General features: G+C 38.4%; 1 protein-coding gene and 1 pseudogene across 1 annotated transcript in view; both read right to left on the bottom strand.

The window, feature by feature from the left end:
* LOC119868539 (melanoma-associated antigen 9-like) overlaps window positions 1-21,532 on the bottom strand; it is a 778,808-nt gene that overhangs the window by 664,650 nt on the left and 92,626 nt on the right. The gene's annotated exons all lie outside the window — the stretch shown is intronic.
* Window positions 13,489-14,238, bottom strand: LOC100686136 (annotated as a pseudogene).

Here is a 21,532-nt window from a genome sequence, read left to right as displayed (position 1 = left end):
AACCCAGAATCACGCCCTGGGCCAAAGGCAGGTGCTTAACCACTGAGCCACCCAGAGATCCCCCTAGTCTGTGTTTCTTCTATATCTGGTCATGATAACCTCTTTCTTCCACTTCTCATTCCATAGTTCCCTTGCCCTCAGCTATGACCTCAACTGGTTAGGATTTTTTATCTGATGGCAAATCCAAAGGTTCATCCCTGAAGGATCTGAAGCTTTAGTGGTCCTGCCTTTTTCTTCTTAGTTGCTATAATGTTCCATTTACTTTTATTTTTGGTATAAAAGTACTTTTTTAAGGAACTGGAGTCTCCTGGGTTCCAGACATGATGCTCAATGTCCTCATTTTATACCAGCAATCCAATTCCCCTTTGATAACTAGGATCAGTCACCATAGTCTATGTAATGATCCCTTTCTTTATCTCTTGGTTCAGTAGAGTGAAGAACCCAAAATGGTTAGGTAGTTCTCTTACCTTGTATTCAATGGAACTATTGTTGTAGTCCCTCATAAAAGCAATGATCCTCTAGAAACGAAGATTATCAAACCACAAATTCTCTGAGTTGTGGACACTAATAAGCATAAAGTTCACAAATATGTTATTAGGTATTAGGTATAATTATGAGAGAAGACATCCTTACTTCTATTCTTTGATGAACAGACCCATGCATTTTGGCTAGGGGAGAGACAGTACCATATACTGTTGTTATAGACTGAATTTTTCCCTTAAAATGTATATGATAAATCCTTAACCCTCCATGTAACTGTGTTGGGTATAGGGTCTTTAAGGAGGTGACTAAGGTTAAATGAGATCATAAGAGTGGAGCCCTATATGATAAAACTGGAATCCTATAAGGATTCTTCTATAAGAAGAAAAAAAAAACACTAGATCGCTCTCTCTCTCTCTCTCTCTCTCTCTTTCTCTCTCTTCCTCCCTCTCTCCTTCTCTCTCCAACATGTGAGGACACAGTGAGAAGGCAGCCATCTGCAAGCCAGGAAGAGAACTTTCACCAGAATCCAAAACCTGTTGGAAGTTTGATCTTGGACATTCCAGCCTCCAGAACTGTAAGAAAATACATTTCTATTGTTTAAACTACCCAATGTATGGTATTTTGCTATGCTAGCATGAGAAGACTGAGACAATTGGTCTCTAATTCAAAGTATATACCATATCTTATAAAACAGAACTACATCATTTCAGGTTGTTTTATCCTAGCAGAATGGTCTTCCACTATCTATTATGCCAGATACTTCTGAGTAATGAGGTTTGTGGTAAAACAGTGGATTACATGGACATGAGCCTATTGTTACACTGTTTTTTTTTTGCAGTCAAATTATTTTTTTGATGAAAAACATTGTCATGCTAAACACCATTATGGGGCAGCCCTGGTGGCTCAGTGGTTTGGCCCCGCCTTCAGTCCAGGGCGTGATCCTGGAGTTCCGGGATCGAGTCCCATGTTGGGCTTCCTGCATGGAGCCTGCTTCTCCTTCTGCCTGTATCTCTGCCTCTCTCTCTGTGTGTGTCTCTCATGAATAAATAAATAAAATCTTTAAAAAAAACACCATTATGATAGATTAGGCAACCAATGAACTCATGAATTGTGATAAGAGCAGAAGTATTTCAGATAGGGAGGGCAAACCCATATTTAGGATACATCTATTCCTATAGAGATAAACCTCTTCCTCTTCCATGTTAGAATACAGCCATAATAACCAGGCTGCCACCAGATGACTAGCTGGTGTCTCTCAAGGAAATGGTGCCATATCAGGAACTTAGTGTTCTGTGATGTTGGCAGATAAGACGCCCAACAGTAATGATGACCAGGTAAGTTGTTGAGCCCATGCATAATTTCCAACCCTGCCATCATGGCCACTCTGTTCATGGAATCACTGAATGAAGATTTGGATGGCCAAGAGATAGCCTGGAAGAAACTGAAAGAAATTACATTTTTTAATTTCTTATTTTAAAAACTTTTTGAGGTATAATTGGTATACAACATTATATTAGTTTCAGGATTATAACGTCAATATTTGTATATATTGCAGAATAACCATTGCAATAAGTATAGTTAACATCCATCACCATACATAGTTATGGAACTTTTTTTTTTGCAATGAGAAATTCTAAGGTCTACTCCATTAGCAGCAACTTTCAAGTATGTAATACAGCATTATTAACTATAGTCACCATGCTACGAATGTACCCTTTTGTCTATGTAATCACTGAGCTGCCTCTGCAATATATGCCATTAGTGAGCATTCACATGGTACAAAAGTACCTTCATACTTTGTGACCACTGTAAAAGGTCCTTTATTGTCACCAGTCTTCCAATTCTGCCACTTCCAAGGCCCTGACCATAAAACTAAACCATTGAGAAATGCTTATGAGTTAGCATAAATTTGTACATCTGGCCATCTTTCATTCCAGATCAAATTGACAACAAAATGTACAACTTGAAACTTTGCCCACTGGGAAACTTTTCCTTCACCACTGTCCTTTGGCGTTACCTCTGAGTGGGGCTTTAATGCTATAGATGTCCACTTCCAGAATACCCTACAGAAAATCAATAAAATAGGCCTGATAGTTCTTCCTCAGTCAACTCATATAAAATGTTACCTATGAAACCTTGGATGTGAATGCAATGAGAGGAGTCAATGTAGCAAGTGTCAGTCACCTGTTAATGCTAATTACTTTAGTCTTTAAGACCTGCCTCACCTGTTAGCTATCATTTCCACCTGATGATAAATTTCTGCTGTGCATGCTCAACTTTAAAGCTTTCCGGGTCAAATAATAACTAGTTCATGATAAGAAAGTGAGCTGCATGATCATTTGATATCTCGTGATTGGGTATTCATTCTATATTAAGGCCTAGAAGCAATCCAGGTCTGTTTCGCAAAAACTGTTTTCTTCAGGAAAAAGTATACATTTTCTCCAAAATCCTAGAGACATGGTATATAATTCTCATATCATGCTTCCCAGAGGTTCCATATAGCATCCCTATATACCACAGGTAATGAATCTGCTGGATCATAAGGCCAAAATGGAAAAGCAGCTTGCACTGTTCTGCTACAGCATGCACTTGCTGCTGAGTCTTGTCTTGCTCTGGCCCTCATCAATACTGGTAACCTTATGGATTGCTGAGCAAATAATACAATTAGTATATTCAAATGTAGTATATATTGTCTCAAAATAGAAAAAAGAATAATGAAATCAAATTGTGCCTCTTTCTTTGATAAGTGGTAAAAAGTGGGAGGATTTTTCTTTCCTTTTGGAGAGACTATATTGATTCTCTGAACCCCTGAACCCTCAGAAACTTCACTGAGGTAGTGGACCCCTGAATTTCATGTTTTTTTTTTCTCTTCTACCCTCTGGTTCATATATGTCTTACCAAGGCAATTAAAGTACATGCCATTCCCTGTACTTCTTGCTCATCATATGTAATCAGCATAATACTGTCAATACAGTAGACCAGTGTGTAGTATGAAATATGCAAACAATCAAAATTTCTAGGCTTTATATTTTAAGAAAAAGCAGAATAATTGATGGATCCTTGAGGAAAGACTGTGAAGATGTACTACGGGCTCTTCTGGGTAAAGCAAACTTTTCTGATGGTCTTTAAAAATTAGTCTGGAGGAAAAGCATTGTAAAGAAGAAGAGCAAATGTCAGGAGCTATGTTGATTTTTTTCAGTAGAATCGCTATATCCCCAAGAGCAGCTTAAAATTGAAATCATTGCCTGATTAAGATAAAAACAACCAATTATTATTCTCTAGGGTCTTTCTTCTTAACAGGCCAAAAATATGAGTTAAATGGGGAGTTTTAACAGTATCACCATCCTTGAATTTGGTGATCTGTTAAATTTAAGTTATCTTGTAATTTTATAGCCAGTATAATTTTGTTTTTTGCCTTATTTTCAGTAATATTGACCCCACAGCTATACAAAATAAATTATTTTGGGTCACCACAGAAGCTCTCTGGTTCTCTATGATTTGAGTTTAAAGTGTACAGACTTATTGTTGTAATTTTCATTCAACACAAACTCCATTTTAATGAAAAGAACGCACCCAACCCTACAGACCTTGTAATCATAATTACTCTCATAGCAGTCAATATGGCAGTAGCCTGGGCTTCCAAAGAATATATGTTAATAAGAATTTCATGACAGTCAACCAAAGATATATATGAATTACTAACATCCCAGTTTCTATTGACTCAGAGCTCAGCATTCTGCTCTATCCCAAAGATACAACTAAAGTATGATTTCAGGGTGTTTCCTGGAACCACATCTGTTATCACCTTCTTTACAAACCAGGAGACTGAATAACACAAATAATTTGAACAGAGAGGATTTAATATAAAGTATTATTTATTATGTATAAAATTATTAACTACATGACTTTAAGAGTAAAGTGAGAAAGCTCAAAGGGATCATGGAGGTGACAACTACTGGAAGTAGCAGGACTGGTGGAACAAAGCAGAGAGGTTGGAATTGTTAAAACTTTGTAAAGACTGAGGGGAGGGGTCTTGTGGAATTGAAGCACAGACTTCTTTTTTAAAAATTTTTTTTATTGGAGTTCAATTTGCCAACATATAGCATAACACCCAGTGCTCATCCCATCAAGTGCCTTCTGATAAAAGAAACTTCTCAGCTGGTGTCAATTTTCCTGAGCTTAGAGGAGCCTGACAACCAGACTTCTGGACTAGACACTATTTATCTGATTTCACCAAAAAGAGTTCAATGAAATTAGTTTTGCAAGGGTGAGAAAAACTGCAAACGGATTCATTGGCTTCTATCAGAAAGAACTTCATATGCCTAAGTGAAGAATCATTGCTGGAATGATGCCCAGAGGAACTGCAAGAAGACCATAGAAGCAAATAGGAAGAAGCCAGTCTCTCTTTTTTCCTCCGAATGTTTTATCTTATTAGTACAGATTAACAGTCATTCAGCAGGTAATGTAGAAATCTGGTTTACAAAGGTCCAGGCCAAGAATCACAAAGCAGAGTACAAAAGAAGAATGAAAGAAAGTGATAAAAATTGACTGATATATAAAAAGCATACAGGCACATGGGTGGCTCAATCATTTAAGCATCTGCCTTTAGCTCAGGTTATGATCCTGGGGTCCTGGGATGGAACCCCTGCGTTGGGCTCCCTGCTCAGCAGGGAGTTTGCTTCTCCCTCTCCCTCTGCCCTTGCCCCCTGTTCATGCTCACTCTGCCTCTATCAAATAAATTTTAACCTTAAAAAAGTATATATGATGTAGCAAGTTAGAGTTATGAACAGTTAATCTTTATTTCTGAAATAGGACATGAGGCTATGGGTGATATTTATGACTTCTTTTCTTCAGTATAATTTCGTGCTCTCATTTTTAAGTATTTTGATAGATGTATTATATACATACCTAAAAGTAGGCAAATTATATTCATTAATATCCAGAAAGTATCATCATTGTATCACACCAGGGTCACAAAAAATCAGGTCAAGAAATAGAACATAACTAGCATCCCCTCAATGACTTTTCTAATAACTCCCTCATCCAACCAACCCAAAGACAATCACTGTTCTGATTTAGCATTACAGTTTTACACTTAAAAATATTTATTTATTCATGAGAGACACACAGAGAGAAAGGCAGAGACATAGGCAGAGAGAGAAGCAGGCTTCATGCAGGGAGCCTGATGCAGGACTCAATCCCGGGACCCCAGGATCACGCCCAGAGCTGAAGGCAGATGCTCAATCACTGAACCATCCAGAAGTTTTTCATTTTACATTTTTAACTTTATCTTTTTTTTTAAATTTTTTTATTTATGATAGGCACACAGTGAGAGAGAGAGAGAGGCAGAGACACAGGCAGAGGGAGAAGCAGGCTCCATGCAGGGAGCTCGATGTGGGACTCGATCCCGGGTCTCCAGGATCGCGCCCTGGGCCAAAGGCAGGCGCCAAACCGCTGCGCCACCCAGGGATCCCATTTTTAACTTTATAATAACAAACTCACACAACATGTATTTTTCTCTATCTATATTTCTACATTCTTGCTTTTTAAAAAATGTATGTTATTTATTCATGAAAGAGAGAGAGACAGAGAGAGAGAGAGAGGCAGAGACACAGGCAGAGGGAGAAGCAGGCTCCATGCAAGGAGCCTGATGTGGGACTCAATCACCGGACTCCTGGGTCCCTGAGCCAAAGGCAGACCCTCAACTGCTGAGCCACCCAGGCATCTCTATTCTTGCTTTTAATAGTAGTTTGTTCATTTTTATTAATTTGTTGGTTAGGGTTCTCTAGAAAACACACACAAATGTATTCATAGGGAAATAAAAAAATACTCATGAAGATTATATTTATTTTTTATTTAAAAAAATTTTTATTGGAGTTCAATTTGCCAACATTTAGCATAACACCCAGTGCTCATCCCGCCAAGTGCCCCCCTCAGTGCCCATCACCCAGTCACCCCAACCCCCTGCCCACCTCCCTTTACACTACCCCTTGTTCATTTCCCAGAGTTAAGTGTCTCTCATGTTTTGTCACCCTCACTGATATTTTCACTTATTTTCTCTCCTTTCCCTTTATTCCCTTTCACTATTTTTTAATATTCCCCAAAGGAATGAGACCATACAATGTTTGTCCTTCCCCGACTGACTTACTTCACTCAGCATAATACCCTCCAGCTCCATCCACGTTGAAGCAAATGGTGGGTATTTGTCATTTCTAATGGCTGAGTAATATTCCATTGTATACACAGACCACCTCTTCTTTATCCATTCATCTTTCGATGCACAACGAGGCTCCTTCCACAGTTTGGCTATTGTGGATATTGCTGCTATAAACATCGGGGTGCAGGTGTCCGGCGTTTCACTGCATCTGTAACTTAGGGGTAAATCCCCAGCAGTGCAATTGCTGGGTCGTAGGGCAGATGTATTTTTAACTCTTTGAGGAACCTCCACACAGTTTTCCAGAGTGGCTGTACCAGTTCACATTTCCACCAACAGTGCAAGAGGGTTCCCCTTTCTCCACATCCTCTCCAACATTTGTGGTTTCCTGCCTTGTTAATTTTCCCCATTCTCACTGGTGTGAGGTGGTATCTCATTGTGGTTTTGATTTGTACTCATGAAGATTATAGTCTTCATTTTTATAACTGGTTACATGGTCATAGTTGGTATTTACAACTACCTTCTTTAACTATCTATTTTGTATTCCCTTTACCTTCAGCAAGTACCTCAGCTAGTCAGGGTTCTTTATCTGGTAGAATGGGCCAAACTTTCTCTGCATCATTAGTAATCCTGCCTGCATTGAGTTATAACAGTTTTTCCATTGACCTTAACCATAGGGTATGGTAATACTAAGAGACACCCTAAGGAATCCCGTGTATTCCAGACATACTCTTTTTCACCTATTTTGTAGAGTAGTAATCCAATTTCCCCTTGGTAGTCAGGATCAATCATCTCAGCCAGCACAGGCATGAGAAGTCCAAAGTGGCTGGGTAGCAATCTTAACTTCTAGTTCAATGGAATCAGTGCTTCCTGTTGGAGATAGGACTTTCCTCCCTTTGGATCTAAAGGAGTCTAGAACAGCAGAACATAAGGTCACAGGAACAAGAAGCAAAAATGTTGCTAGTGGGTCACTAGGATTAATAAGGAGTGGTGCCTCTCCCATTTCTTCTCCTTGATTCCTGGGCACATGAATCTTGGCTATGAGGGAAACAGCCCTATTTGTTGGATGGTGATTCAGAGCACCTACAGCTGCCTAATCACCTGGGGGAATGGTGCTGTATGGAGTATTGGTCTCTCTTGCTGGCAGACTGGGCACTCAGCAGTGGCTGTAGCCAGATTAGGCTTGGTGAGTGGAAGTCCATGCTGCCGAGCCCATGTATTACCTCTATCACTGCCACCATGGCCACTTCATTCATGAGACCACCTGAAAGCTGAGGTGACTAAGGAAAGAGATTGACTGGTATCCATAGAATGGGCAATTCTGTAACTTGATTATGAAATCCTCCTCTGCTGAACATTCACATACCTTAATGTTTTTTGGCCTATTCATAGAAGCCTATCCACATACCTCTTTCTCAGATATTTCTGTCACCAATTTTCTATTTATGTTCCTTCCAAGTCCCTCGCCACCCAGTCCACTCATTGGCCACAGCCTATGGATTGGTATATAATCATACATCTAGCTTTGTCCTTCCAGCCAAAGTGGACAACCTAGTGCATTACTCAAAATTCCACCTGCTGGAAGGATTTCTCTTCACCACCTTCCTTCAAGGATGTCCCAGAGAGGAGCTGTAGTGCTAGAACTGTACACTTTCAGGTGGTGCCTGCATGTCGTGCAGAACCATTAAACCAGGCCCAATTCTTCTCTTCCTCTGTCAACTGATAATAGGGAACTCCTCATGAGGTCATAAATGCAGGCTGGGGGAGAGAAGGCATTGTAGCAGGAATGGAGACCATGGGCATTTAAGCCACTTCTTCATGTGTCTGCCTCGGGCTGATCACATATATACCACTTCCATTTGGTAGTAGATTGTTGCTGTGTGTGAATTAGATAATACTTTATGGCTTAGTGAATTAGATAATACTCAGTTCATGATGGGCAGTTCATGTCACATGGTAACTTAATGGTCCATAGTTGATAATTCAATCTACTGAGGCCCAGAGACCAAGAGCCATTTCTCCAAAGGAGAGTAGTTATTTGTGGATAATGGCAGAGCCTTGCTCCAAAATTCTGAATGCCTGTACTGTGATTCATCCATAGAGGTCTGCCAAAGTCTTCAAATGACATCTCTAACTGCCACTGATTCTTCAAGTAGAGCATATGGCCCAGTAGCAGAGCAAGCATTTGCATAGCAGCTTGGACCTGTTGCAGAGCCTTCTCTTGTTCTGAGCTCTACTTAAAACTAGCAGCTTTTGGAGTCACTCAGTAAATGGGCCAAAGTACCACACCCAAATGAGGAATATGTTGCCTCCAAAATCCAAAATGGCCCACAATATTCTGTGGTATTGGCAAAAGCATAAACAAACAGGAAATAGGACAAATAGAGATAACAGAAGACCCACAAATATATGGTAAGTTGATTACTGACAAAAATTAAAGGAAATTCAATGAAGAAAGGGTAGTGTTTTCAGCTAGTAGAGCTGATAGAATTGGATATTAAAAAAACTTTGATCACTATCTTATACCAAATGCAAAAGTAACTTGTTTTGTATCATAGTCTTAAATTTTATTTTATTTTTAAAGATTTATTTGTTTACTTATTTATTTATTTATGAGAGAGAGAAACAGACAGAGACAGGCAGAGGGAAAAGCAGGCTCCATGCCAGGAGCCCGACGCGGGACTCGATCTCGGATCTGCAGGATCACGCCCTGGGCCAAAGGCAGGCGCCGAACCGCTGAGCCATGCAGGGATCCCCTCCCCTCCTTTTTTAAGATTTACATAGACTTAAGTTTTAAAATAAGAGCTGTAAAACTTAAATCCAAAATATAGGTGAAAATCTGTGAATCATTGGACAAGACAAATAGTTCATAGAACACAAAAAGCAAGAACCTTAAGAGAAAATGTGAACTAATGAGTTAATAGAATTTCTGCTCTTTGAAGAACATTGTTATGAGAATGAAAAAACAAGTCACTGATTTGGAAAAACTACTCGCACATTACATATTTGATAAAGGACTTGTATCCAGAATATATTTAAAAAACCTCAAAATTCAATAATAAGAAAATCAGCTATAATTTAGTTTCATGTATCTTTTCATCTGTTTTCAAATCCTTTTTTTTTTAATTAATTTATTTATTTATGATAGTCACAGAGAGAGAGAGAGAGGCAGAGACACAGGCAGAGGGAGAAGCAGGCTCCATGCACCGGGAGCCCGACGTGGGATTCGATCCCGGGTCTCCAGGATCGCGCCCTGGGCCAAAGGCAGGCGCCAAACCGCTGCGCCACCCAGGGATCCCTGTTTTCAAATCCTAAACAAACAATACATTTCTAGAATAAACCTCAGTCTGTGCTCTCTTTTTCGTATTTTTCTAGATTCAATTTGAAAATGCTTTGTTTGGGATTTTTTTTTCATCTATAGCTATGAGGGACATAAGCCTATAATTTTTCTTTCTTATAGCGTTCTTGTCAGATTTTTGTATCAATGCTTTTCTAGTCCCATAAAATAAGTTATAAAATGGTGCCTCTGTTTTTAGTCTTTAGAAGAATTTGTATAAGATTGGTATAAGATTGGTGTTGCTCCATTCTTTTTCTAAAATTGTAAAATACACATATAAAATTGACCTTTTTAAATATTTAGAGTGTACAATTCAGTGACATTTAGAATTTTCACAATTTTGTATAACCATCCATCACTCTAGTTTCAGAACATTTTTATCACCACATCATAGCCACTAGTCAGTCCCTCCCCGTTAATTTATACCCCCAGCTCCCAGCAAACAAAATCTTTCTGTCTCTATAGATGTGTCTATTCTAGACATTTAATGTAAACAGAATCATACAATATGTGGCCTTTCATGGCTATCTTTTTTAGTATAATGTTTTCAAGTTTCATTCATGTTGCAGTGTGTACTAGTACTTCATTCCTTTTTATGGTTTAATAATATTCCACTGTATGGACATATCACTTTTGTTTATCCATTCATCTGTTTTTTTTTAAATTTTTTTATTTATTTATGATAGGCACACAGTGAGAGAGAGAGAGGCAGAGACACAGGCAGAGGGAGAAGCAGGCTCCATGCACCGGGAGCCTGACGTGGGATTTGATCCTGGGTCTCCAGGATCGCGCCCTGGGCCAAAGGCAGGCGCCAAACCGCTGCGCCACACAGGGATCCCCATTCATCTGTTGATGAACATTAAGTTTTTTTCCACTTATTGGCCATGAATAATACTGCTATAAGCATTTATGTACAACTTTTTGTATGAAAATCTGTTTTTAATTATTTGGAGGCATATACACCAGAGTGGAATTGTTGGGGTCATATGATAATTCAATGTTTAATTTCTTGAGGAACTGCCAAACTATTTACCAAAATGTTCACAACATATTGAATTTCCACAAGCAATATGTTAGGATTCCAATTTCTACATATTCTCACTAGTGCTTGTTATTTTGAGATTTTTGGAGTATAGCCATTTTAATGGATATACAGTGGCTTTGGTTTGCATTTCCCTAATGACGGATTTTGAACATATTTTCATGTGCTTTTGGTCGTATATCTTCTTTGGGAAAAGGTATTTTCAAACCCTCTAGCCATTTTTCATAGTATTATTTTTGTTGTTGATTTTTAATAGTTTATATGTATTCTTTGCAAGTATTTTTTTACCATCCTGTAGATTATATTTTCAGCACCTTGATAGAGTCTTTTTTTTTTTTTTTTTTTTTTTAGATATAATGCAAATTTAATTTTCTCTAGATATTTAGTAACATCTTTCACTATTTTTCTTTTCAATTTTGTTTTGTTCTTTCAGTTAATTATATTACTGCCTTATGGGGCACCTGGGTGTCTCAGTTGGATAAGCCTCCCACTCTTTTTTTTTTTTTTTTTCCTTTTTTTCTTTTTTTTTTATTTTTTTATTTTTTTATTTTTTTATTTTTATTTTTTTTTTAATTGGTGTTCAATTTACTAACAAACAGAATAACACCCAGTGCCCGTCACCCATTCACTCCCACCCCCCGCCCTCCTCCCCTTCTACCACCCCTAGTTCGTTTTTTCATGAACAAAATTTGAACTTTCATGAAGTACAACGTATCTATTTTTTCTTTTGTTGTTTTGATTTTAAAATCATCTAAAAACCATTGCCAAATAAAAAAATCATAAATATATGCCGCTATGTGTTCTCCTAAGAGTTTCATAGTTTTTTTTACCCATTGCATTTAAGTCTTTGATCCATTTTGAGTTGATCTTTGTATATGGTGTGAGGTAGAATTCCACTTTATTCTTTTGCATGTGGTTATCCTAGCATTATTTGTTGACAAGATTATTATTCTCTCCACTAAATTAGTCTTGGAACCATTGCTGGAAATAAATTGAGCATATGCATGCATATTTCTTTCTAGACTCCCAGTTCTAGTCCATTCATCTATATATCTATCCTTATGCCCATACCATACTGTTTTGAAGTAACTTTTCAAAATAAGAACAGTAAGTCCTCTAACTGTTCTTTTTCTCAATATTGCTTCGCTATTCAGGGTCCCTTGCAATTTCATATGAATTTTAGGATCAACTTTTCCATTCTGCAAAAAAGACCATTAGAATTTTGTATTGAATCTATAGATCACCTTGGGGAGTATTGCCATCTTAGCAATATTAAGTTTTCCAATCCATGAACCTGAGATTTATTTCCATTTATTTAGATCATCTTTAATTTCTGCCAATAGCATTTTATACTTTTTAGTATACAAATTTTGTACCTCTGTGTTTAAATTTACTATTTTATCTTTATGCTATTATAAATGGAATTTTATTATTTTTTGAAATTGTATTTCTTAAGTTGCATTTTTAGATTGTTTATTGTTAATGTGTAGAAATACAGCTTATTTTTACAAGTTTATCTGGTACCCTGCAACTTTGAAGATTTAACATATTAGCTCTAATAGCTCTCTTTGTGAATTTTCAAGGATATTCTATATATGGGATCATATCATCTGTGAATAGTTTTCAATCTTTCATTATCATTTGGATGGCTCTCATTTCTTTTTCTTTCCATATTGCTCTGACTAGGACTTTTACTACAATGTTGCATTGCAGTGGTGATTGTTGGCATCTTTGTCCTTTTCCTGACCTTAGAGAAAAAACCTTCAGTCTTTTATTATTGAGTATATTATCTTATAGGTTTTCATAAATGCCCTTTATCATGTTAAGAATGTTTCCTTCTACTCCTAATTTATATCTTTATTATGAAAAGTTATTGGATTTTGTCAAATGCTATTTCAGCATCAATTGAGATAATCATTTTCCCTCTTTATTTTATGCATATAGTGTATTGCATTAATTGAGGCTTGTATGTTGAACTATACTTGGTCATTGTGTATAATCATTTTTATATGTTCCTGGATTCGGTTTACTAGCATTTTTAAAGGAATTTGCATCTACATTCATAAGGCATATTGACCTGTAATTTTCTTGTAGTGTCATTATTTGGTTTTGGTATTAGGCTAATGCTGCCTTCACAGGATAAGTTAAAAAGCATTTCATCCTCTTCTATTTTTGGAGAGAGATTGGGAAAGACTTATTTTAATCCTTCTTATTTTTTTAAAAAAGATTCTGTTTATTCACTCATGAGAGACACAAAGCTAGAGAGGCAGAGACATAGGCAGAGGGAGAAGAAGGCTTCATGTAGGGATCCCAATATGGGACTCGATCCTGGGACTCCGGGATCACACCCTGAGCCAAAGGCAGGTGCTTAACCGCTGAGCAACCCAGGTGTCCCTGATTTTAATTCTTCTCTAAGTGTTTGAAGAATTCCTCATATTTCCGTTTTTTATTGGATAATTTGATCCATCTATATTAAGAAGGACTCACTTCTGCCATTTTGTTATTTTTCTTTTTTTCTTTTTTGACAGGCAGATAAAGGTTTGTTTTATTGAATAACTGATCTGATTCATGCTGAGGCCACTGTGTACAGACAAGAGAGAGGGAGTTTTGTTCCTTGGTCTCTTCCTCCTTGGAAAGAGTCTTGATGATTTCCTCCTTCTTGGCCTGGAGCCGCTCTTCACGGCGCTTGCGGGCCTCCTTGGTCTTAGATCTGCAGGCCTCAGCCTGGTCAGCCACAAGCTTCTTGTGAGCCTTGTCTGCCTTCAGCTTGTGGATGTGTTCCATGAGAATCCGCTTGTTCTTGAACACGTTACCCTTCACTTTCAGGTATAGGCTATGATACATGTGGCGGTCAATCTTCTTAGATTCACGGTATGTTCTGAGCAGCCTGCTAGAATTCTCATCCTCCTCATCCACGTTACCTTCTCAGGCATTCGAGCATTGGCAGTACCTTTTCTCTTACCAATGCCCATATGCCTGCCCTTCCGGCGGGCCAGAGTGTTTTTCCGGCACCGAGCTCGGGAATGGACAGTCACAGGCTTCCGGATTATCAACCCATCTTTGATCAGTTTTCGTATCTGCTGACGGGAGTTTGCATTGGCGATTTCATTGGTCTCATTGGGGTCCAACCAGACCTTCTTTTTGCCACAGCGGAGGACACTGGAGGCAAGCCTCTTCTGAAGCCTGAGCATACTCATGGCTGCGACCGCAGCGCCGAAAGGAAAAGTGTTATTTGTTTTCTGTATGTCTTATATCTTTTTTTTTTGTCAACTTCTTCATTACTATTTCTCTAATTCCTCCAAAACACTGCAAATGTGCTGAATTGGCTTTATTTCCTATTGTGTGTATATTTAAAGATTATTCTTAGTGGCTACAATTAATATTATAAATTTATAACAATCTAGTTTGAATTGAAAGCAACTTAGCTTCAATAACACACAAAAACTATGTGTCTATATAGTTCAATGCCCTCTTTTATACTGTTATAATCACAAATTATGTCTGTACATTGTGTGCCAAGTAACATAGATTAAGCTTCTTTTATGCATTTGCTTTTTATATAGGAGAAGATGATCCACAAATCAAATATACAGGAATCTGTGATGCCTCATATAATATATATTTATTTATTTATAAAATACAGAAATATTAAAAAATAAAAAATACAGAAATATTATATAAAAATATAAATATATAAGAAATATATTTATATAAAATATCTAAATAAATATAAATATATAAATATTTATAAATATATACATATTTACCTTAACTAGAGTTCTTTGTGTTTTCATATGGCTTTGAGTAACCATATAGTTTCCTTTTATTTCAACCTGAAGGATTCCCTTTAATACTTCTTATAGGTCAGGTCTACTAGAGACAAATACTGTCAGTTTTTTCTTTTTTCTTTTTTAATCTGGAAATGTAATAATTTATCCTTCATTTTTAAAAAAATTCTTTTTATTGGAGTTCAATTTGCCAACATATAACATAACACCCAATGCTCATCCCATCAAGTGCCCCCCTCAGTGCCCGTCACCCAGTCACCCCAACCCCCCACCCACCTCCCTTTCCACCACCCCTTGTTCATTTCCCAGACTTAGGAGTCTCTCATGTTATCTCATGTTCTCCCTCTCTGATATTTCCCACTCATTTTAGCTCCTTTCCCTTTTATTCCCTTTCACTATTTTTTATATTCCCCAAATGAATGAGACCATATAATGTTTGTCCTTCTCCGATTGGCTTACTTCACTCAGCATAATACCCTCCAGTTCCATCCATGTCGAAGCAAATGGTGGGTATTTGTCGTTTCTAATGGCTGAGGAATATTCCATTGCATACATAGACCACATCTTCTTTATCCATTCATCTGCCGATGGACACCGAGGCTCCTTCCACAGTTGGGCTATTGTGGACATTGCTGCTATAAACGTCGGGATGCAGGTGTCCCGGCATTTGCTCTATCAGCTCTGAGCAGCCAATTCTCTACCAAGTTGAACTCTATAAACCACATGACAAAGATGGAAGATTCTCTCAAGAAGGAAGGAGCTTTTCTCTGAGGAGTCCACTTCTTCAATAGCCTCTATAGTCCCTATTCTTTACCCAAACCTTAGGGAAGTCTCTTTATACTCATTGCCCATGAGGATCAATTGTGTACACACATGCCTTCTTACTCCTGTAAATAAACTACCAGGTGAACCTCATCTCACATGCCATAACTTCCACTTCCCCCTACCTAAGCTCCCTTCTCTCTAGGGAATGGGGCTTTCTCCATCAAGGCCTCCTACCTATCCATAATACATTCTTGAAAGCTATTCGAACAATATGTTCATAATTGTCTCTTCTGGTCTTGTGTTGCTGTACAACAAACTATCTCAAAGCTTAGCAGCTTAAAGCAATAGACATTTTATTATATCTCACATTTGCGTGGGTTAGGAATCCAGGCAGCATTGATCTGGGTGATTATTCTGTTCACATGGCCTCAACAAAGATCACTCAGCTATATTCAGCTGGAGGATAGACTAGTCTGGTGAGTCCACCACAGCTTCACTCGCATATCTAACACCTTGGCAGAGATGGCTGGAAGGCTAGGCTCAGCTAAGACTGTTAACCAGAGCAGCTACACATGTCCTTATCAGCATGGCGGTCTCAGGGTGATTGGAGTTCTGAGATGGCAGCTCACAGCTCCAAGAGCTATTATTTCAGTGACCCAAGTGGAATATGCATGGCTTTTTATGACCCAGCCTCAGGAGTGATATAGCATCATTTCTCCAGTACTCCACTAATTTTAGAAGTCCTAAGCCCATCCAGATTCAAATGGAACAGAGATATGTAGGTGTTACTCCTCAAGAAGGAGTGTAAAGAATTTGCAGCTATATTTTAAAACTTTCATAGATGTCTCACAAGAATAAACCAGGCACGGAGGGTCCCAAGGCTTTCCTGAATCTTGGCTCTCCCTACTTTGTAGATCAAAAGTCAAATGAGCTGAAGTATAAGGTGATTCATTCCAAGAAGCCTGCTCTTGGAGAGTAAAATAAAGGAGCCACAGAGCATAAAACAACCCCCTTACCACACTTGTCCACATCTCCTTTCCTAGTGGCCAGAAAATAAATGAAAACGGTAACTAACTCTTATCCTTCAAGCACCATTGGAAAGGACATGAGGGAGGTGGCCCCTTATAGAAAAATATCTTGTGGGGCAGCCCTGGTGGCTTAGTGGTTTAACACTGCCTTCAGCCCAGGGGCTGATCCTGGAGACCTGGAGTCCCATGTCAGGCTCCCTGCATGGAACCTGCTTCTCCTGCTGCCGTCTCTCTCTCTCTCTCTCTCTCTCTCTCTAGTCTCTCATGAATAAATAAATAAAGTCTTAAAAAAAGAGAAAAATATCTTGTGAATCCAGCACTCACTTTCTGAGGAATGTTGGACAAGTCTATTTTACTTTCTAGGCCTTACTTATTTAACTTTGTGGTGGTGATGATTTCTATACTACACCTAGGTCAATGAGTAAAGCCTGTAACATATGGCCTACAGTGTATGATACCCATTGACTGCAATACAGAAGTTCTAGAGGTGTGATATTTACTCCTGCTCACAATGTCCATAATTTGTTATCCTTTTAGCATTCTCATGACTAATTGTTAGTTTTCCTGCCTCTTCTTTGTTGTTCTTCCCTCCAACGTCAGTATGGCTTTCAGGCTTTCTCTAAGAATACTTAAAGACAAGCTGAGATTGTTTATTTTTTCATATCTCATATTTTCAGAGTCTAGAATGGCATTGGTGTCCTCTTTGCTCCAGATGATGACTCTTCTACGTTGTTGTAAAACAAAACAAAACAAAACAAAACAAAAATAAACTTCCATTTAAATCCTATGTCATTTAGATATCCAACATTCCTCTTCCTTTGCTTTTCTAATCTATAGATCTGCTAGCCATCACTGAGAACTTGACAACTAGCTCACAGTGTTCCTTTGCACCTGAGTTCTGCTATCATCGTGGATGACTTCAGCGTCGATGTATGTGGTTAATTCCCTCAACTCCCCAGGTTCCAAATCCCTTAACATCCTTATTTCCAAAGACCCTCTCATTTGATCTTAGCCACCCACTTCCATTGTCACACCATAGACCATTTTCTGTTATTGTTCCCCTCCAGATAGAGTATTTCAAGTATCTTGCTCTCTGACTACAAACTCCTCTTCTTCTGGATTGCTTTCTCTACTTTCCAGCACAATTATTCTTCAACATCTAGGGGCTCACCATATATTGACATTTTTGTCTCTTCCAATCTTCTATTCCTTGCCTCTTTTTTCCTGACCCCTTATCTTATTTGGGTGAAGTGGCTCATTAATTCAGTTGCACCCTTGCTAATGCCTTGCCTAAAAACTCCCTTGCCTCTCGCTGTGTAACCTTAAATCTGCATAAACTGAACAATCTGCTTTCTCTGTGCTTGAGTCTCAGCACCTAAATAATGCTGGAGAAATTTGCACTTAAGGAAGGTTTATCTCATTCTAAATGCATAATTATCAATTTCAAAGAGTTCTCCAACACTGCATAGCAATTCTACCACAGGCATCTGGTCAACTTACCACTCTCCTCCATTAATCCAAAATAACTATTTGAAACCTTATTTACTAACCTCAAAACTCTAACTTTCTCCCATAATTCTCTCTCACTGTCAGCATAGAATTTCCCAGCTCACACATATACACAAAATAAAAACCAATAGAAGGAAATTTCCCTATGCCATGTATATTAAATCTACAAAACTAAATCTACCAGCGTCAATCTATACCTGTGTCATTATTCTCTTAAGGGTCTTTTCATTTTTTTAAATTTCTTTTTATTGGATTTCAATTTGACAACATATAGAATAACACCAGTGCTCATCCCATCAAGTGCCCCCTTCATTGCCCATCACCGAGTCACCCCAACCACCTGCCTACCGCCCTTTCCACCACCCCTTGTTCGTTTCCCAGAGTTAGGAGTCTCTCATATTCTGTCACCCTCTACTATATTTCCCACTCATTTTCTTTCCTTTCCCCTTATTTCCCTTTCACTGTTATTTATATTCCCCAAATTAATGAGACCATATAATGTTTGTCCTTCTCCGATTGACTTATTTCACTCAGCATAATACCCTCCAGTTCCATCCACATAGAAGCAAATGGTGGGTATTTGTCGTTTCTAATGGCTGAGTAATATTCCATTGTATACACAGACCCACATCTTTATCCATTCATCTTTTGATGAACACCGAGGCTCCTTCCACAGTTTGGCTATTGTGGACATTGCTGCTATAAACATCAGGGTGCAGGTGTCCGGTGTTTCACTGCATCTGTATCTTTGGGGTAAATACCCAGCAGTGCAATTGCTGGGTCATAGGGCCATAGGGCCATCTATTTTGAACTATTTGAGGAACCTCCACACAGTTTTCCAGAGTGGCTGTACCAGTCCACATTCCCACCAACATGCAAGAGAGTTTCCCTTTCTCCACATCCTCTCCAACATTTGTGGTTTCCTGCTTTGTTAATTTTCCCCATTCTCACTGGTGTGAGGTGGTATCTCATTGTGGTTTTGATTTGTATTTCCCTGATGGCCAGTGATGGGGAGCATTTTCTCATGTGCATGTTGGCCATGTCTATGTCTTCCTCTGTGAAATTTCAGTTCATGTATTTGCCCATTTCATAATTGGATTGTTTGTTTCTTTGATGTGGAATTTAATAAGTTCTTTCTAGATCTTGGAAACTAGCCCTTTATCTGATATGTCATTTGCAAATATCTTCTCCCATTCTGTAGGTTGTCTTTTAGTTTTGTTTACTGTATCCTTTGCTGTGCAGAAGCTTCTTATCTTGATGAAGTCCCAATAATTCATTTTTGCTTTTGTTTCTCTTGCCTTCATGGATGTATCTTGCAAGAAGTTGCTGTGGCCAAGTTCAAAAAGGGTGTTGCCTGTGTTCTTCTCTAGAATTTTGAAGGATTCTTGTCTCACATTTAGATCTTTCATCCATTTTGAGTTTATCTTTGTGTCTGGTGTAAGAGAATGGTCCAGTTTCATTCTTCTGAATGTGGATGTCCAATTTTCCCAGCACCATTTATTGAAGAGACTGTCCTTTTTCCAGTGGATAGTCTTTCCTGCTTTGTCGAATATTAGTTGACCATAAAGTTGAGGGTCTACTTCTGGATTCTCTATTCTGTTCCATTGATCTATGTGTCTGTTGTTGTGCCAGTACCACACTGTCTTGATGACCAAGGCTTTGTAATACAACCTGAAATCTGGCATTGTGATGCCCCCAGATATGGTTTTCTTTTGTAAAATTCCCCTGGCTATTCGGGGTCTTTCCTGATTCCACACAAACGCTAAGGTGATTTGTTCCAACTCTCTGAAGAAAGTCCATGGTATTTTGATAGGGATTGCATTAAATGTGTACATTGCCCTGGGTAGAATTGACATTTTCACAATATTAATTCTTCCAATCCATGAGCATGGACTATTTTTCCATCTCTTTGTGTCTTCCTCAATTCCTTTCAAAAGTGTTCTGTACTTTTTAAGGTATAGATCCTTTAAATCTTTGGTTAGGTTTATTCCTAGGTGTCTTATGCTTTTGGGTGCAATTGTAAATGGGATTGACTCCTTAACTTCTCTTTCTTCAGTCTCATTGTTAGTGTATAGAAGTGCCACTGACTTCTGGGCATTGATTTTGCATCCTGCCACACTGATGAATTGCTGTATGAGTTGTAGCAATCTTGAGGTGGAGTCTTTTGGGTTTTCTAGGTACAGTAACATGTCATCTGCGAAGAGGGAGAGTTTGACTTCTTTTTTGCCAATTTGAATGCCTTTTATTTCTTTTTGTTGCCTGATTGCTGAGGCTAGGACTTCTAGCACTATGTTGAATAGCAGTGATGAGAGTGGACATCCCTGTCGTGTTCCTGATCTTAGGGGAAAGGCTCCCAGTGTTTCCCCATTGAGAATGATATTTGCTATTGGCTTTTCGTAGATGGTTTTTAAGATGCTGAAGAATGTTTCCTCTACCCCTACACTCTGAAGAGTTTTGATCAGGAATGGATGCTGTATTTTGTCAAATGCTTTCTCCGCATCTATTGAGAGGATCCCATGGTTCTTGTTTTTTCTCTTGCTGATATGAACAATCACATTGATTGCTTTTACGAGTGTTGAACCAGCCTTGCATCCCGGGCATAAATCCTGCTTGGTCATGGTGAGGAATTGTCTTAATATACTGTTGGATCCTATTGGCTAGTATGTTGTTGAGAATTTTTACATCCATGTTCTTCAGGGATATTGGTCTATAATTCTCCTTTTTGGTGGGGTCTTTGTCTGGTTTTGGAATTAAGGTGATGATGGCCTCATACAACAAGTTTAGAAGTATTCCATCTCTTTCTATGTTTCGGAACAGCTTTAGTAGAATAGGTATGGTTTTTTTCTTTAAACGTCTGATAGAATTCCCCTGGGAAGCCATCTGGCCCTGGACTTTTGTGTCTTGGGAGGTTTTTGATGACTGCTTCCATTTCCTCCTTGGTTATTGGCCTGTTCAGGCTTTCTATTTCTTCCTGTTCCAGTTTTGGTAGTTTGTGGTTTTCCAGAAATGTGTCCATTTCTTCTAGATTGCCTAATTTATTGGCATATAGCTGCTCTTAATAGGTTTTTAAGATCGTTTGTATTTCCTTGGTATTGGTGGTGATCTCTCCTTTCTCATTCATGATTTTATTAATTTGAGTCTTTTCTCTCTTCTTTTTAATAAGGCTGGCTAATGGTTTATCTATCTTATCAATTCTTTCAAAGAACCAACTCCTGGTTTTGTTAATCTGTTCCACAGTTCTTCTGGTCTCTATTTCATTGAGTTCTGCTCAAATCTTTATTAACTCCCTTCTTCTGCTGGTGTAGGATCTATTTGCTGTTTTTTCTCCAGCTCCTTTAGGTGCAAGGTTAGCTTTTGTATTTGAGTTCTTTCCAGTTTTTGGATGGATGCTTGTGTTGTGATGTATTTTCCCCTCAAGACTGCTTT

The sequence above is a fragment of the Canis lupus genome, chromosome X, assembly GCF_011100685.1.
Source record: "Canis lupus familiaris isolate Mischka breed German Shepherd chromosome X, alternate assembly UU_Cfam_GSD_1.0, whole genome shotgun sequence".
Lineage (NCBI taxonomy): Eukaryota > Metazoa > Chordata > Mammalia > Carnivora > Canidae > Canis > Canis lupus.
This window is presented reverse-complemented; position numbering and strand designations above follow the sequence as displayed.